The 19300-nt window shown below is 35.9% G+C and overlaps 1 long non-coding RNA gene across 1 annotated transcript in view; it reads left to right on the forward strand.

Moving 5' to 3' along the window:
• Positions 1–15853, forward strand: part of LOC105515811 — an 866119-nt gene extending 850266 nt beyond the window's left edge. The window contains exon 6 of the long non-coding RNA XR_001002393.1: positions 15639–15853. This is a non-coding gene — a long non-coding RNA (uncharacterized LOC105515811). The remainder of the gene's footprint in view (positions 1–15638) is intronic.
• The last annotated feature ends 3447 nt before the right edge of the window (positions 15854–19300 follow it).

The following is a 19300-nucleotide window of genomic DNA, read 5'->3' on the forward strand; positions in this document are numbered from 1 at the left end:
TTTTTTTTTTTTTTTTTTTTTTTTTTTGAGATGGAGTCTCTCTCTGTCACCCAGGCTTGGGTGCAGTGGTGCGAGCTCAGCGATCTTCACCTCCTGAGTTAAAGCAATTCTCCTATCTCAGCCTCACAAGTAGGTGGGACTACAGGTGCCCACCACCACGCCTAGTTAACTTTTTATTTTTAGTAGAGACAGAGTTTCGCCATATTGCTCAGGCTGGTCTCAAACTCCTGACCTCAGGTGATCCAGCCGCCTCAGCCTCCCAAAGTGCTGGGATTACAGGCATGAGCCACTGCGCCCAGCCAAGTAGCTTTAAATATACATAGAGATAGGCCATAAGCTTGCATAGTAAAATTTTAATGGTAGTTTTCCCGTGGTAATGTGATAAGGGAAATTTTCACTTTCTTCTATTTTTCTGTATTTTTCATACATTTCTACACTGGCCTTGGGTTACTTTTTAAATAACAATTGAGAGAAAAGTGAACATGAGAAGCAGAAACTGAAAAGACTTTAGAGGTTAACAAGTGCCAGGTTATGATAATTCTTTGATCATTTAAGCAATGGAGAACAATTGGAAGTATCAAAGAGATAATTATTTTTTTCATAACTCATTGTCTACTGCTAATGTGACCTGTGTGCACATATATGTGATTTCCTTCAAGGCGATAATGAGGTCTTTGAGTGTTGGGAACTTCTCACATATCTTTCTACCCACAGAACTATATACATAGTCAATGGTAAAGACATTAGACAATCCTTGTGTATAAAATCAAAAACTCTGTAGAAAATTACCATTTATCAAGATTTTGCAAGTACTTCCCAGTCCAATATTTGAAATAATATGTAACTGACTTGCCATAAGAGTAAACTTGAAAGAATATTATAAAACTAATGAGGTTAAAAATTCCTGATTATATTACATTGAAATGGGTATAATAAACTTTCTAATGAGTCAGGAATCTCCTATTGGCTGTTCAACATGGATATATGATCATAAAGCATGTAACAAGAAACATGTGTAATACTGGTGTTAATAGAGTGAAAAGTTCAATGAGAAAACAAAACCTAAAAGTGCATGAGACCAAACTAAAATAAAAGGTGCACCAAATGACATCTAAGAAAATTATGAAATTTTCAATGATACTGAGTTACAAGCTTTGGGATGCATAAAAAGAATGGGAGAAAAAGGAGACAGATATACAATAACTAGGAAAAATAAGACTCCCTGTATTGGCTAGGGAGTATAATTTTTTAAATGACTATTTGTCTTAAGGGAACCAAATATTATAATCCTGGGCTACCAACTAAGCATGCAGTGTTCTTATGATTTATCTCATCACATCATGTGCATTCGGTTTAACATGTACAATCTCAGCAAATAATCAAACTCTTTCTCAGCATTCCTGTGTGGTCAGGTGACTACAGTTAAATGTCAGGGGAGATAGCAAGAAGCTACAGCTTAGCATATTCATCAGTGTCTAATGAGGGTCTTAAGATGAGACAGAAAGTACTCAAGTTAATTCACCAAATTTGTTTGCATTATAGACTTAAAAGGTGGCAAATATGCACTTAGGAAGGGTGACTCATAAAAATTTTAAATGATTTACCCATAAAATAAAAACTAAATAATTATGTATGCCTATGTATTCTTACTCTGTCATTTTTACCCAATTTATATAAATTGCAAATAAGTACCCTTTAATGTGAGGATATCACATGGTATTTCACAATATTGTTGACGGACAGCATTCCCTACTCTTCTGTAACTCTTATGTCTGTTCTTTATTCAGCAAATATTTATTATGCACTGATGTCATTCTCAAAATTTTATTAGGTTCTGTGAGAAATGAAAACAGCAGAAAATACAAAATCTGTTTTAAGTCAGGTTTCTTAGAAGCCAAGCCTGACTGTAATTGACTGAGCTAGTGCTCCTTAGGAAAACCCTGTAAGCAGGGGAATAAACCTGGATGTGATAGGAAAGGGATTCAAGAATTCAGCAATGATGTTGTGTCAGGAAGTGTAGCTTCTGCCTGACCCATAGGTGGGAGTTCTAAAGCATGAACTGCAGTTCAGAGTTGCCCTGGAGACAAAGGTGCTGACTATGCCCCACATCAGTCATTAGCTATGAGACATCCTTTTCTTGGCTTAATTTCCTGGGTGAGTCAGTTCCACACAGCCTAGGAATACTCTCCAGAGGAGGAGACAGCTAGGCTCCATGAGCAGCTCAGAGACAGCGCACAGCTGTTAGAGGAAATAGACACTTCAGTATGGACCACAGTCTTTTCCTTTTCTTTTTCTTTCCCCTGCCCTTCTACTTCTCAGTCTCCAATCTCCCCCATTTTTAAACCATGTCATCATTTGCAAATTTCTCATCACTCTTTAGTGTTGCTTGGTGAGATCCACTGGTACTTTAAGGCCTTCTTCACCTCCACTGGTGACACTTTGACTTATGAGACTGCTGGTTAGAATCAATGTAATACAACTAATTGATCTCCCTGGTCAAAATCCTCCAATAATTTCCCAAATTCTTCAGCATGATCTACAAGACTCTAAGGATCTGGTCTTCCAATACTTTTCTGACACTCCTTCCTGTCACCCAGCACTACCCCTAATATAATGATTCGACTCCAGTTGCATTAGCCTCTTTGCTGATTCTCAAACATACTAAGTATGCAGATTATTGCAGATGCTGGTCACTCTCCGTAAACTTTCTCTTTCCATTCTTGGCATAGTTTTGCTTATGTACTTCCTTTAAGTCTGTGATCGGATGCTGTTTCATCCATCAGGCTTTTCTGACTACATAATCTAAAATAGCTCCCCTCTTAAAACACATTCATCACCACCTAAGATACTATGTATTGTTGGATGGTTTGATTGATTGGTTGACTGTCTAATCCAGCTAAAATATACACAGACCCATAAGAAGAAGGACACTGTTTATCTGTTTGACACTGGTTTTCCTGCACCAAGAGCAATGTCAAGACTATACTAGCAACTCAATGACTGTTTGGTGAATTAATGAATAGGTGCCAGAAAGACCAGAATAAAAAGCAAAACTACTCTGCAATTGTCAGAGAAAGCCATTCTGGAATGACTTCTGTGCTGAGACTTTACAGGTAAATTGAAGATTTACAGGTAAGAAGGTAGACAAGAACTTTCCAGGCAGGGAAACGAGCCTCTAAAGCAAGGAACTGTAGCATCTGTGCAATTCTTTGCTTATGCTCCGCACTTTAAAGGGTACATCAATAATCACAACAGTTTTCTCCATGAGGAGACCTCTCAGATCTATATTCTGCTTTCCCTTACAAGGCAGCTTGCTTGGTATTTCCATTTACATGGTCTGTTGTCATCTTAAAACTACACTTTTTGGATTTATTCATGTGGCTAAGCTATGACAATGATCAGAGACTACTCATCATCACTCACTTTCTTATCCCATCAGTTAATAACTTTTATTAATCTTTTCCTTATAATATCCTTTAATCTCCCATACCTGTTGCCACATCCATATCCTAATTTGTCATGTTATGTTTGCCTATTGACTGGTTTTTCTGACACTAAACTATCTCTCATTTCATTTCATCCTGCACCATTTTGCTAGATGCACAACTCTAAATTAGACTTTCACGTCTCACTCAACAAACTCGTGAGATTATCTACAATGGTTAGTTTCAAAGTTACAGACTCATAGTCAAGGCCATCCAAGACTTGGCACCAACCACCCCCCAACTTTGTCCTATTTCTGTTTCTTTCCATGCAGTTCGAACTTTGCTCACATTAGTTCCACTTGCACTCATCTACAGTTGCACTTTTGCTCATGGTTACCCACCATCCTGGAAATCCATCTCATTCCCATGCATTTCATGCAGTTCATGCTTTAGAACTCTCACCTATGGATCAGGCCAAAGCTACACTTCCTGAGACCACACCATTGCTGAATTCTTGGATCCCTTCCCTATCATATCCAGCTTTATTCCTCTGCTTACCAGGTTTTCCTAAGGAGCACTAGCTCAGTCAGTTACACTTAGGCTTGTCTTCTAAGAAACTTGACTTAACACAGATCTTGTATATTCTGCTTTTTATTTAACCTATGCATTTATCATTTAAAATCTAGCTCAGATTTTTCTCTCTACACGCAACTTCCCTGACCAATCTATTTAAAAATAACTTCCAAATATTTTAAAAATAAATTTTATTGTGTATATTTAAGTCATACAATGTGATCATAAAGGTATCTTCTCTCCAATGTTCATTTCAGCATTATTCACAATAGTCAACATATAGAAACAAGCTAAGTGTCCATCAACAAACAAATTAATAAATATTTAGAACTTCTGAAACTTCAGTCTCTATCATTCATTTGGAATGTGGTCATTTATTTCCATGTAATATATTCCCTGTATTTTACATTGAAACATTATTTAATTATATTATTTTCATTTAACATTTTGCCTTTTAATTTTTTATTTTTGTAAAAGGATTTTAAGTTCTCTTGGGGGCAGGGATAAAATCATGGTATAGGAACCTACTACCTCCTCTTTTCCTCTCCCAAGTCACCTTGTAAATGAGGTTACTTATTGTCAAAGTAACCTCCCTAATAGGTTCTAAAATCCACAACAACCCAAGATCATTCATAAGATTAAACTTCAGTAAATATTTATACATCATTCTCTCTGCCCAGTTTATTTTATTTTACTTTTTACCTAAAAATTCCCCACTTCAACTTTAAGATTCACTCAGCCACAAAGTCACTACAATTTAGACTTAGCTGACCTTCCTTGGCAGCTTTTGTTTCTACTTCCTTTTTATCATCCCATTTTGAGGTTCCTTCTATTTTAGCTCTTGTTTTATATACAGGAGGAGATTGTGATTTGTGGGAATTAAGAATGTAGGCTTCTAAGTCAGATCTGGAGTTGAACTTGACTGTGTCCTCTTATTGCCTCTATTAGGTTCGCAACTGCCATAGCCAACAGTATCAGGCTTTGCATGACCATAGAACAACTACATGAGATCATATTTCATGCTCACATCAACTACTACAAATAGTTTTGTGAGTGAATAAACTCAGAATATATTGTTTTTGTTAATCTTACAGACTTGCTAGTCTGTAAGTAGATCCACTGGCTTTTTCCTTCTTTTGTCACAAGTTTAAAGAATGGATGTAATCATACATAAACTTTGAAAATAAAATAGAGAGGGTGTTACAGATTGGGATAGCTATGCTAATTAATTCCCCAGGGAAAACTCTCACTTTTCTTTTACATAATTTTATTCTGATTGATTTTCATAGCTGTTCTCTTGTTACGATGCTTGCTTATCTGATAGACTGTATGATCTTTCTCCTTTGCCTTTTGAGAACTCTGGATGATATCTTGTTCCATTACAAAATTTTTTTAGCAGAAAAAGCATAAAAATACATATTTATATTTAATGTTAGCAAACCCAGAATATTGTTACTCACCTGGAAGTTATCTTGCAATGAAACATTATTTTCTTAGACTGTACCAACAGAGATCATGTTATTGCATTTTATTTTATGTCATATGATCTCTTTATTTTTTAAGAAATAAACTGCCAACCTCTGTTATCCTAGGTAATACTCATTTCTTCCAAGCTGTAAAAATATTTAACAATGTAGCAAATATTACCTACCAAATAAGGAACGACTTCTTTCAGCAAAGTTCGTTTCGGAGACTTTATTATTTTTGTCAGTTGAAATGCTTCTACCTTCTAGTAACAAAAACCCTGACTCAAAATTAGTTAAACAATAAGGAAAGTGCATTATCTGGTATAAAAAGAAGTCGTGAATTATGATGGGTGTCTGAGTTGGTTGATTTATGGGTTCAACAAAGTGATCAACTCTCTGCATTCTTTTAATTTCTGTACTTCTGTCATCATCAATATTTGCTTCATTTAAAATGGATACAACATTTCCAGACATCAAATGTAGACAAAGCAAATAGATCATTTCTTCCTTTCTCTCTCTCCTAAGAAATAGAAAACTGTACAGAGGCCACTGAGCAAACTCATCTCTTCCCCACCATACTTCACTGAGGAAATTTCAGACCCATACACTTTTGGGGACTGATAGGGTTTGGTTGTGTCTCCACCCAAATCTCATCTTGAATTGTAGTACCCATCATCCCCACGTGGCGGGGAAGGGACCTGGTAATTGAATCATGGGGGGCGGTTATCCCCATGCCGTTCTCATGATAGTGAGCAAGTTCTCAGGAGACCCGATGGTTTTATCAGGGGCTGAGACAGGGACACATTCCAAGAGCTGACTTCATGGTGATGCTATCTATGCAATCGCACAGGGTCCTGGACTTAGAAGAACACCATTCTTAGTTTAATGCTCTGCTAGCACCATCTTGAAATTCTGAATAATTATTAACAAGAAGCCTGCGTTTTTATCTTGTACTGGACCTCACAAAGTTTTGTGGTTGAGTCTACATATTCCCCTGAGATAATTAGCTTTATGGGGCAGGGATGCATATCTAAATAGAATACGTAGGTCTACCAAAAAGGAAGATGAGAAGATGGGATTCTGGGTAGCCAACCCACAGATTCTACCGTGTTCATCATTTTTTGAGTTTAGAACTGGTTTGTCTCCACTCTAAATCACCAAGAGCAACAACAGTAGTGAAGTCACTGGTTCAATAAATACTAGTCAATCAATTCCTCAGGTTAAAGAAGCCACTGAGCATGAACTGGAAATCCGTAGTTTAGTGGAGATTTCCAAGGAAAGTGATTAAAAGTTAAAGCATTCCTTCCTACATTATGGCTCTTGATAGTACAGAAAACTCATACAGTTGACCTCTCAAACTGATTATCTTCCACTAATACCTCTCTCCCAAGCTTAATATATGATCCTCCCCTCCATGTATATAGACACACACACACACAGACCCACACACCCAGACACACACACACACATACACACACACACACAGAGTTCATTATTGTTGATATAAGAGAAAAGCAGAATTGTTTCTCACTAGTGTAAGAGTAAAGCAAAAATATTTCAACCATATTACAAGGTCAAACATGATCTTGTACCTGCCCACCTCCCCCACCTTCTGTAGCGCTTCTTGCTACTTCAGTTTCTCAGCTTTGACTCTCTGGGCTGTACAATCTCCTTAGAGCTCCATGTTTTCTGCAACCTAGGAACTTTGGTCATATTATTCTGTCTGCCTCCTTTTCCCTCTCCTCCTTTCCACCATAGTGAACTTACACGCATGCTTACTGTCAAATTTGAAGTCCTTTTTTCAGAAAACCTTTCCTATACCCAATGGCTGGCCCAGTTATTTTGTTATTGGAGCCTACAACATAACATAGCTTTCCTCCAAAACTGGTATCTCAATTTTTTATGAGCACTTTTATCAGTGTCTGCAATTTGTAGTGTAGTGCCAAGAGAGCTTAAGCCTAGGGGATCAAGGATGGAAATCAAATATCAGCTTCATAAAGCTTTTTCAAAATCTGGCTCAAATCCGTGATAACCACTAAAGAGTCATATGCAAAGACTGAGTTTGCGTCACATCACTAACTGGAGATTTTGTTGTGTAGAGGATATGAGTTAGATTAACTAAACTTCATAATTATATTTAATTGGTTTGTCTATTATTTCACCAAACACAACTTTTGAGCTTGCGTATTTTATAAATTGGATCTATATAATTTCTTGTTTTAATTTAAATAGGAAAGCCACAAAAATATTAGGACATCCTGATTCAGTGCCAGATCTATCTGCATTGTTTTCGTTGAGTATTTTATAATGCACTTTGAAGATTCTTTTTAAACTATACACTGTAACTTGGCTACTCATTGAGTGATTTTCAGTCATTTCATTGTTTTCTCGAAACTTTTTACATTGCTCGTCAAACTCCAATATTGAAATATTTCTGAATCTGATGGGCTTGAGATGCTTTCTAATGAAGTATGGGGGACAGGTTTTTAATTCTCTTTTGGCTTGTTGTCCCTCATTAGAGACAACTTTGTGTTTATATTTTCATTAGCCCTCTTTTCAAGTGTTAACAATATGGTTGGGGATCTGATTGCTAATTAAAGAACTGGAGTTACAATAGAACTGCAGTTTTAAAAATGCACTCTATATATGTTTACGTGTGTGTGTGTCTGCATATCTATGTGTCTACTCGCACACAGATTCACACGTACACAAACAGACAATTAGTGCCTACATTGTTTTTTACAACTCAGTGATTGTGCTGAATCCATTCATTTATGCATTCAATATTTATTGAGTACCTACTCTGCTCCCGGAACTCATCTTGACATTAGAGATATAGTAGCAAACCAAAAGGATAAGGTAATTCTGTCACATAACTTATATTATAGTAATGGAGACAGACAATGACAAGTTAGAAAAAATATGTTTACATAATAATAAGCCCTATGAAGATATTACATTTGGTTAATGTGATAGTTATGTGGCAGATAGTTATTGAGATGAGGAAGAGTTGCTATTTGATTTAGGGGATCAGGAGAGATTCATAAAAAATGTAATATTTGAGCCTGACCAAAATGATTATAAGAAACAATTTGAATATTTTAGACAAAAAAACTAACTGAAAGTAAACTTAATTCAGTCATGAGTCAGGTGTAGAGTCCATCTTTATATAACTAGAAACTTTAATTGGTTGGAACAGATTTTGTTTAAAGTTCAGTAAACTTCAATGTTGAACTATTTTCATTTTCTCCTTTGTGAATGCATGAAAGGGGAACGCTTGATGATTACTCACCTGTGGGACTCTTCATCCTTCCCAACTAAAATTCCTGTCCAGGGTTTGCTTCTCATTGACTACTACTCCATCTTGGACAAATTACTTAACATCTTGGATGTTTTTTAAAAAATTAAAACAGCAGTAATACTTGCCCTGTTACCTCACCACAGGGTAAAGGGTAAGGTTGTAAGATACTTAAGGGAACATTCAGGAATCTGAATCTTTGTAACTCAATATCTGTGAAAGATTGAGGGAAATTATTTAGTGTTTCTTCATCTCAGTTTCTGATCTGTAAATTATGGAACAATAGAATCTACCTCAGAGCTATTGTGAGAAGGATCTGGGACTTAGTAAGGATTCTCAATAAATTAGGTATTATTATTTTAATCAGAAAAGGTAGTGGTTATGAAAGTTATCTGTAACTGAAAGGAACTCTATAAACAGGATATAATTATCTGTTTGGTAAGTATGTAGTCAGGCAATAATTATTGGTTAGTAGTTTAAAGCATTTTGCTAATAAATTTTATTTTTTTCTTAATTTGTGACATATTTTGAGTAGAGAATTGAGCCATTTTAGAACCACTATATTTTACCACAATCCACTGCTGTTTTTAAAAAGTTTTTGTCCAGAAATATCATTTTCACATGGGATAGTAGACATGTAATAAGTCAGCATATTTATTATCTGTAGGAAGGTAAGTATTCCTTGTCTTCTTATGGAGGAATGAATGTTTTCATTTGACATTTTAGTCTTAAAGAGACAAGTATTCCCTTCCTTATGCATTAGGTACAAGGTGAATGAAGATAAATGGAGACAGTTTTAGACACTCAGAGGAATAAGTAAAGTCAGAATAAAAGGGTCACTTCCATTTCTAAACTTAAGAAAGCCCACGAGGCCACAATGAATAATTATACACTAAACGAAATGTGCAATTATTAATGGTACTGTATCACTTTTAGCAATTTAATTGTCTACTAGAAGACTATCCAAAGATACTATATTATATTCTCTACTTTTTTACTTCTTTGCCTACTGAAGCTTTTATAATGATTTACATTAGTAATAAGCTTTCTCTAGTTCACTTAATTTAATCATTTTCAATTTATTCTTCCTTTGATAGAAAGCAATTAAAGAGAGTGTAGAGCCCCTCCCCCATTAATATCAGAGTCCTCACTTTCATAGGCACAGGTGTATGGTGGTCTGCTTTCTTAGGTGTGCAGCTGCACCAGTGTCCTGTCCATAATGTGGAAGCCATTATAGCCCAACCTTAAGACCTTTACAATCCTGGATTGCAAGTTTCAAAAAATGAATGACAAGAATGATAGCTAACGTTTCTCAGGCATTCACTATATGCTACAGACTGTGCTCATCTTTCTGTGTGGATTTATTTCCTCATTTATATCCAAACTATGAGGAAGGGATGTGCATCATCCTTATGTTATCAGTGGGAAAAACAAAGCCCAGAAAGATAAGGTAGTTTGCCACAGTCATAACCAGAATGTGGAGGCACATTAACCCAGGCTCAGGCAGGCTGGCTTTAGAAACTGTGCTTTTAACCACCATTGATCAATGTAAGTCAAATGATGTCACACTCCCACATACACTTTCCGAAAGTCTCCTGTCACAATTTACACTTGCAGATCTCAATGCTCAAAATCTTCTTTCTTCAGCTATTCCTGTATTTTACTCACTTATTTTTTGGGGGTCTCTTCTCAAATGGTACCTCCTTCCAGAGATCTTCCTTGACCACTCCATTCACAATAGCTACCCTTGACACTCTCTTTCACTTAACCTGGTTTCTCTTTCTTCATAGGTCTTAATCATTACTTAACACTACATACTATCTATTCATTCCATTAATATTTCCTCCACCATTCACAGGGAACTTGAAGACAGAGAAGTGTTTTGTTTCATTTTGTGTCCCCAACATTGTAGCAGCCTAATAAATATTTGTTGGAAGGAAGAATGTATTAAAAATTACTAAAATAGGAAATAAATGAGTGTCAGTATTAAGTACAGTACCTGGCACAATGAAAGCACTTAATAAAGATTAGTTCATTTATTTTATTATAAAAGTAACTAATGATAATTACGATTTTCAAAAGTGATGAGAGAAATATAGTGGAAGGAAAAGAAAAAGTGCTGAATTTCCCTGAAGGGATCTAAAAAGCTTAGGTAGAGTCAATAATCTAGATAATTTTGTTAAAAATATAAAAAGTATTCTTAGCCTGAAAGGCAAAAAAAAATCAAGTAGAACTTTAAAAAAAAATATCGATAATTATCAGTTATATTGAAGTTTGCATGGTAGACTCTAGGCACAAAGTTAATACATATATTTTTCCAAGGAGTGTAATAAAGATGGTTTTTAAAATTTGACATATATTTTAGCCCTAGTTAAAAATATATACTATATTTTGAAGTATGTGTATATGAAAGTCATATGGCTAGATGATATAAAAATAACATAAACTAGGGTATAAAATGATTTATATATGTTTGTGATATATTTTCAACAGAGAGCAGAATTGTGCTATATTCTGGAAGAACCAAATTAGTCAACTTGTAATAAACACAGAAACAACTAACTTACTAAATTACTAGAAATAATGTTCACATTTTGCAGTTTATGACAACTGCTCTGATTTTTTACTTCACGCATCACTTTTTAAAGATTTTTTTGCCAAACACAGTGCCAACTGACTGCCCGGCATAATTTTCCATAATAGAGGAGTCAATACAAAACTAGTACATTTCATGAATCAAAGAAATACTATTTCTGTTTCCTCAATTCAGAAATATAGATGTATTATCTAGAAAAAGATGACAAGTCAGTCTCTAATAACACTCTACACTGTGTGAAGCAATTATATAATCCACTTCTAGGCTCTTGGGAATGCAGTGGTAGGCAGTGACAATAAGGTCCTTTCTGTCATATTGTGCACATTACTTGTAGTAGCCATGATTGAATGGTGCCTGGTACACCTCCTCCTTCCATGGGAAGTGGGGAAGTCTCTAGTTGCCAGGTTTCTGCTACATTATCCTTAATTCTTAAGTGGTGCTTTTGAAGATTGATTCCAAGAGTCATTCACTGTAATTACATGTATATAATATGTATTAAGATATATAATATATATTTTATAAATACAAGTATTTATTTAATAATATATTTTAGTATATAATGTATAAATTTTATATATGTAATTATAGTAAATGACTGTAGAAAACTTAAATATTTATATTATATGTGTAAATCTGGGGCTAAGCTAGGGTTGTTCCTCTGTCCTTTCTGATGGTTATAGTCAAGGGATGTGAAGCTTGACAGCTGTTGGCACCCACATTTCCATTTATATGAATAAAGATGGTCTACAGCGCAAGAGAATAGATCTAAGAACCAAGAAAATGAACCACTGAGGCAACCCAGCCCCACTGAGGCCCTGTGGTCAGTTGAAGCCAGATGCTCCCATGCACTTCTAGTGGATTGGTTATATGAGATACTCTAATACTTTTAAAACCAATATCTCTTTTCTTGCCTAGGCTAGTTTGAGTTGTATTTCTGTCATTACAACCAAATAAGTTGTAATTGATATCATTAGACTTATATACCTGCCAAGGTCCAAATGTACAATTGACAATTGCGTACATCATCAAGAAGGATTTTAAAGTAAAAAGAAATAAAACCATCTCTTCTTAAATGCAGAAATCTGTGTGTAGTCTTGGACAATAGCCATAATGGAAGTTGAAACTGTCAGCTACCAAAATGAATGGTAAAAGTGATGCAGAAATCTGTACATGGAAATGGAAGAAAATGCAAAATACCTTTAAGTAAGAAAAAATAAAGATTGAGATTGGAAATAATTAACATTTAAAGATGTTTAAAGGGGAGATATAGATTTATAATAGCACACTCAGGACATGGAGGGTAAAACCTTAAAACAGGCACACAAAGAGAAAAAGACTGTATTCATTATGTATTATAACAAGCTCTGTATAGTGGATAAGATACTGTCAAGAAGACATGGATGTGCTTAGCTGTTTAAGTGAAGACAGAGTTTTATATAGGTATGGTGGGGTAGAAGTGAAGGAATGAGAGGATAATAAAGACAAATTAGAATTAAGTACAAAAGTACACAGAAATAGGTCAAAGAATTAAACTTGTATGGACTACAGTAATCTGGTGTGACTTAAATAGAGAAAGATGGACTTGAATATGACCTTCTGTTTGGAGAGGTGGAGGGCAAAACTTATGTAATTTAGCATAATAAAAGAATGGTGTGCTTGGGAGATAGTTAAGGAATCAACTGGCTAGTAAGGTTGTTATTGCTAACGTGTAATAAGAAAGTGCTTTTCTTTTTCCAGTCAGGTCATTTTTCTTTTTTTTCTTTTTTCTCAGGACAAAATAATCACCATTCACTATCACCACTTTCTTGTTACACTACTTTTTCCCTAGCCCCTGCCTCCAAACAAGACACTCTACTAAATTTTATTCTGAGATCACTTATGATTTTCTAGCTATCAAAACTGCCCTCCTTGACACACCTATGATCCTTCTTGACTTTTCTGTTGGTCTGTGAAGATGAAGAAAAATCATACCCATCGAGGTAGGGCTTTGAGAAGTGTGAAGAAACCTCCTCCAAGGAAATTACAAAGATTCTCTATGTCTGAAGTCTAGTTCTCACACCTTATGTCTCCTTTGAGTCTTCTAAGTATACCTAAATTGACCCACCGTTTGCTTCCTGTTTGCCTAGCTGGGTCTTGCTTGTTTCTCAGTCGCTCCTAAGGTACTGATAGGGCCCCTTTTCAGCAATTGATTCTACTGGAAGGGAATGGTGGGTTAAGGAATGGAATGCTTCACATAGGAAAGGAAGTTTTCCTTGTCCTACCATCCCAGTGCAATATTATCAGTCAGTCCTTACTCTAGGCACACCTCAGCCTATGTTCTTAGCCACTGTAGTCATATTATCTGCTTTTCTCTGTAGTCTTCCTTAGACTGTGAGCTACTGGAGGGCAATGACCAAGTTCATTCATCTTTAAATTCTCAGTGGCTAGCAAGCTACCTGCCACATTGTAGATGCTCAGTAAATTTTGGTTAAACGGAACAGAATTGCATCATTACTATTGTAGCATTCTGGACAACTCTATTATAACGTATAATATACTGTATTCTAATTTATTTTCTGTGTATTTTTCAAGACAAAGTTCCCCCATTTTATTTATTTTTGTTCTTTCATAGTACATATTAAAAATATTGTTGCATGTGTGAATTAAGTAGACAAATTAGTGAATGTTAATATGGTAAAGTGAAGTCAAAATGATTATTGAGGTTTAGGAAATGGGGAATTGAAAATGATTGGGGATTGGCTGAAGATACATATCTTGTTGGAAAATATTCAGTTAGTGATGCAATGGGAAGTCCAAATGGACAGAAAATCTAGCCCCAAATTATTTGTAGTCTATCCATCATTCTGACTTTACCCCTGTTCGATCCCTTGTGGTTCAGTCACATCATACAACAGTTTGTCTCTATGTCTTTACTTGTGTGATTCATCCACCTAGAATAACCCTACTTTTTGTCTCTATTTTTGTCAAAGTTCTATTTATCCTTCCAGAAACTATTTACATCTCACATCCTCCCAAATTATACTCTCAGTTCTTCCCAATAGCATGCATCTTTACTATGCATCTCTCTCATCTGTACTATTTTATATTTCAGATAGGTCTCCATAATAGCACTTACTACTACTAACTTGCATTATGTTTGTTTTTACGTATTATGTTTATTTGCAATCATCTACAATAAATTTTGATGGATTGGAAATTACAGGTGAATTTCTAATCCTATATTTGCTATTCCTAAACTGTTTTGCACAAAGAAGATACACCGTGTCTGTATACCCAATATAGTCTTTTAATGGTGATTAAAAATATAAGCCTAGAGGTAATGTAAAAGCTCAGCAATGTATACATATCAAAACACTATTTATGTGTGTATATTAGAATAATACATGTAGATAAATTCATTCAGGAGCAATCCGTTTTGGGAAATAACCTCAGTATAATAGAAGTACCTTATTAATTAGTAGCTATGTTGGAAAAATCAAAAGTGGTATCACAGGCAATATAATTTTTACATCATGCCCATCTTTAAGGCATATGGCGTCAAACTTATTTTCTTCTCTTTAACTTAGGGCTTCAATCATGTGTGTGCTTGTGCTGCTGACCAGGAGCTCAGAGAAATATAATGTTTGCCAATGCCATTATTCGTGGGGTTTGCATAAATTACGTTTTAGATTTTTTTTCTTTTTTGTTCCCAAATGGTTTATCAAGCTTGGGAGAAAATATTATGCATAATTGCTACACCTTAGATTGCAATATACTATACCAAACTAATCATAGATATTTATAGCCTGCATAAACTCTGTTTGCCCATCCATGGCAAGCATTTAATAAAGCTAGTTCATCTGGAAAGGAAGTTAAATTAAATAATCCAAAATGAATGTGATGCATATTCACAAAAATGTGGTGTTCAGATTGAGCTAACAAAAAGGAAGTCAGGCCCCAGCAAAGACAGACAAGCTGGAATTTAGTCTTTCTCTCTGCATGAAACATTAAGCCTTTACCCTATCTTTTCTGTTCATTCTTTTTAGACTGTGTGCCTTGGCCCATTTTTGTTAAATTCCCTAAAATCCAATATGTCTCTATTAATACTGCATATATATAATATGAAATTATTCTCCAGCTCCAAAATAGAAATCCAAAAACTATATAAGAAAATTCAAATCAAACTTTCAAGGTGGAGTTTACTTTTTCAACAGGAGCAAAATTAATTTAAGTGTAAATGTACAACAGAGTCGAGCTATTGGAAGGATGGTGAAGTAAATTTTGGTATTTTCGTTCTTCAGATACTACAGAATTTCCAAGGACTTGAGGATAATTACACTCTTGAAACAGCCTGTGAAAAAAGAAGAGACTTGGGGAATTTAACAGAAGTTCACTTTTCACTATGCAAACTAAGGAAAAACTTACAGCAGCAAATAGCTGTGGTTGGCAAAGCTATTTTGGCCCATGAGCAGCTATCAGGCCTTGATAAAGTCCACAAGTCTGCTGTTCTAAAATACAAAAAAAAAAACAAAAACAAAAAAAAACCCCTAAATGTTGAAAGTATTTTTGTGAATCATTTGGTGTCAAAACCTGTCTTGGCTTGATCTCATAGGAGGTGACACATAGTCTTTTCCTTTTCATATAAATAGTCATACATTTTGCTGGAGACAGATTAATGGTGGTGTTATATTATGCATGAGGCTTCCTTTCTAAAATCAGAACCATTTTGAATTCTGAAACACATCTGGCCCCAGAAATTCCAAATGAGGGATTTTAAATGTGATGAAACCATTTTTTTTCTATCAAACCAGCACCATTACCTCCCATCACCCCAAGCACACACACAAACTCACGTTTCTATTTGCATTTGATGGTCTGAGAATCATTTTGTCTAGGGACAGTTTTTGAGACTGGTAAAGGAAAAGAGATATTGGAGAATATATTTTTGCATCTTTCCCTACTCTACTTGTATGACAATTAATCCTATATATTTAGAAGGGTATATGCAGAAGATGAAGCAGAAGTTGACAAACCTTTTTTTTTTTTTTCCTGAGTTATTGAGAATTTGACCCAAAGCACATTTCTTTCATGATTTTCATGACAAAGGATGACATAGACCTGAAGAGAAGGCAAATGTCCTCAGAACTCCACTCTGGCTGACACCGTGAAAGCTGTCAACTTTGGAAGCACAAGGTTCCATGAATTCTGACACAGCCACTGGTTTTCAATTGCATAACACCTACATGTAGTGGCAACAGTGGACTTGGAAGTATTAATCATTTGCCTTCAAATGACTTGAAAAGCATTAAAAATCAATAAATGAGTAGTAGATCAGGCAAAGGGTATCCTTGAGATATTGTGCTGATTGTTACACTGATGTATGAGTCACTAGGAAACATGGTTTTGGGAAATTCAAGAAATAACTAGGGCACATTTTTAGGGGCGCTAGGTTCTTGAAAATGTATAGGACTCAGAACTGTTCCAATAGGAACATAAAGGTAGGAGTGACAGTGGTAAAACCAGGTGACATTTGGGTTTGATAGGCTGTTGTTTTGTTGCTTATTTTTCTCATCAATGAGTAATCACTGAAACCATGCTAGAGGGAACATGCTAAGACCGTCAATGCCCCTCAAAATACCAAAATACTCTTATCCACTTTAGCACTATCACTATTCTTTAAACAAAATTTCCAAACTGTACTAAAAGTCAGGTGTTTTTGCCTTTAAAGAAGTGCTGTCAAATGTACTTGCTTCCAAATCCAATGAGTAAAGCCAAACCCACAGGAATATATCCTTAACTTGCCATATTGCGTCTACGTTCATTTCCATTGCCTTATTTCAGGCACTTATTAGTTCAGGAGCAATCCATTGTGCTAACTTGCTTACTGGTGTGTATACCTTCACTCTTTCATCCCTCCAAGTCCTTTCTCTGCTGACAAAGTTTTTTTATTAAGGCCAACCTTAATTAGTTAACTCCACTTCTCAAACTCTCTCAATTGTTCTCATTGTGAGTATAAATATCCCAAATTATCATTCTAGTGACTTTGGCACTTTATAATCTGAATCCAATCCATAGTCCTAATCTTATTCTTTTTAATCTCAGCTTTCACCCTATGACCTTTAATCAGATCACTCACCACTCACCAGTACTTGGACTTCTCTTTATTTTCCAGTGCCTAGCACTATTTCTCTTCAAATGCGTGTTCTATGATTTGAAGGTATGTTTTCCAAAATCCACGTGTCAGAAACTTAATCCTCAATGCAACAGTGTTCGTTGGGAACTTTCGAAGATGTTTAGGTCACGAAGTCCCTTCTGTCGTGAATAGATTAATGCTGCTATTAGAAAGACCTGCAGAAGTGGGCTCGTGTGCTCACTCTCGCTGTCTCTGTCTCTCTGTCTCTCTCTCTCTCTCTCTCTCACAAACACACACACATACACTCACTGTGCTGCCCTTCTTTATGTGAAGATTCAGTAAGAAGGCTCGCATCTGATGCTGGAGTTTTGATCTTGCACTTTCCATACTCCAGAACTGTAAGAAATAAATTTCTGTTTTTTACAAATTACCCAGTCTCAGGCATTCTGTTATAGCAGCACAGAATCGACTAAAATAGCATGTCTCAGTTTCTAGCCTCCTGGTAGAATAAGCCTGAACCAAACCTTAGTATGGGACAAAATACTTTGTTCAGTTTGTGTGGATTTATCTTCTCTTTTAAAAGTTTGCCAAAATCAATGGAAACCTTTTCAACAGAGACTTTCTTTTTTTTTTTTTTTTTTTTTTTTTTTGTGACGGAGTCTCGCTCTGTCACCCAGGCTGGAGTGCTGTGGCCGGATCTCAGCTCACTGCAAGCTCCGCCTCCCGGGTTCAAGCCATTCTCCTGCCTCAGCCTCCCGGGTAGCTGGGACTACAGGCACTGCCACCTCGCCCGGCTAGAGTTTTGTAGTTTTTAGTAGAGATGGGGGAGACTTTCTTAAATAACAGGGTCCTTAGTACTCCTAAACAAGAAGGGAATCATTTCATGGGAATATGATAGACATCACCAGAGTCGTGTATCAGTTTGGCTATTAATCACAACTTGTGCCTCCATTTTTCTTGCCAACTGCTGAATAAACTTTGATGGGTTTGGCATCTATCTGACTATAGGAATGCAGTCAAGAAATGGTATTCAGAACCTGGGGCTCTAGTGGTGAGATGACATATGGATGTGACTTTGGTGACTCCAAAACTTTCTTTTTGGACAAATTTATAATTTTTACAGAACTGGAAGAACATCACTCGCAATGATACTTGGCCACTTATATATTGTGCAGTTTAAGCAAGTGGATCCATTTCTTCTTCAATTGCTAGCAAGCAAAAAGGTAGTGGAGAAGTCATTTATTAAATGTACTTCAGCTAGCAATAAAGGTTTGGAATTGGATGCTATCTTGAAAGCATTGTCTGTTGCCAGATGAGGGCATAAGAAGCATAGGGTTTAAGAATATCAAAAACATTGAATTTTTTTTTATAAAAGAGGAAATATATCCCAGATGTTTAGCTTTTGGAAGCCATTTCTACCTCTACGTCTTTGATGCGAGAATAAGAGCCATTTCCCAGATTACAAAGGCCATGAGTTCATGCCATCATAGGAATTTAGAGGCATTTAGAATGGCATATGCCAAGTTCGTGTGTGTGTGTGTGTGTGTGTGACTTCTCTGTAAATATTAAACACTTGAAAATTATTTTATAAATAATTTTCACCAATCCTCTCCAATTTATACACTTTTTTTTTTTTTTTTTGAGATGGAGTCTCATTCTGTTGCCAGGCTGGAGTTCAGTGAGGCAATATCGGTTCACTGCATCTTCCACCCTCCCAGGTTCGAGCTATTCTCCTGCCTCAGCCTCCTGAGTAGCTGGGACTACAGGCACGCATCACCACACCCAGCTAATTTTTTATTTTTAGTAGAGACAGGGTTTCACCATGTTGGC

The sequence above is a fragment of the Colobus angolensis genome, unplaced genomic scaffold, assembly GCF_000951035.1.
Source record: "Colobus angolensis palliatus isolate OR3802 unplaced genomic scaffold, Cang.pa_1.0 Scaffold27, whole genome shotgun sequence".
NCBI classification, from domain to species: Eukaryota; Metazoa; Chordata; class Mammalia; order Primates; family Cercopithecidae; genus Colobus; species Colobus angolensis.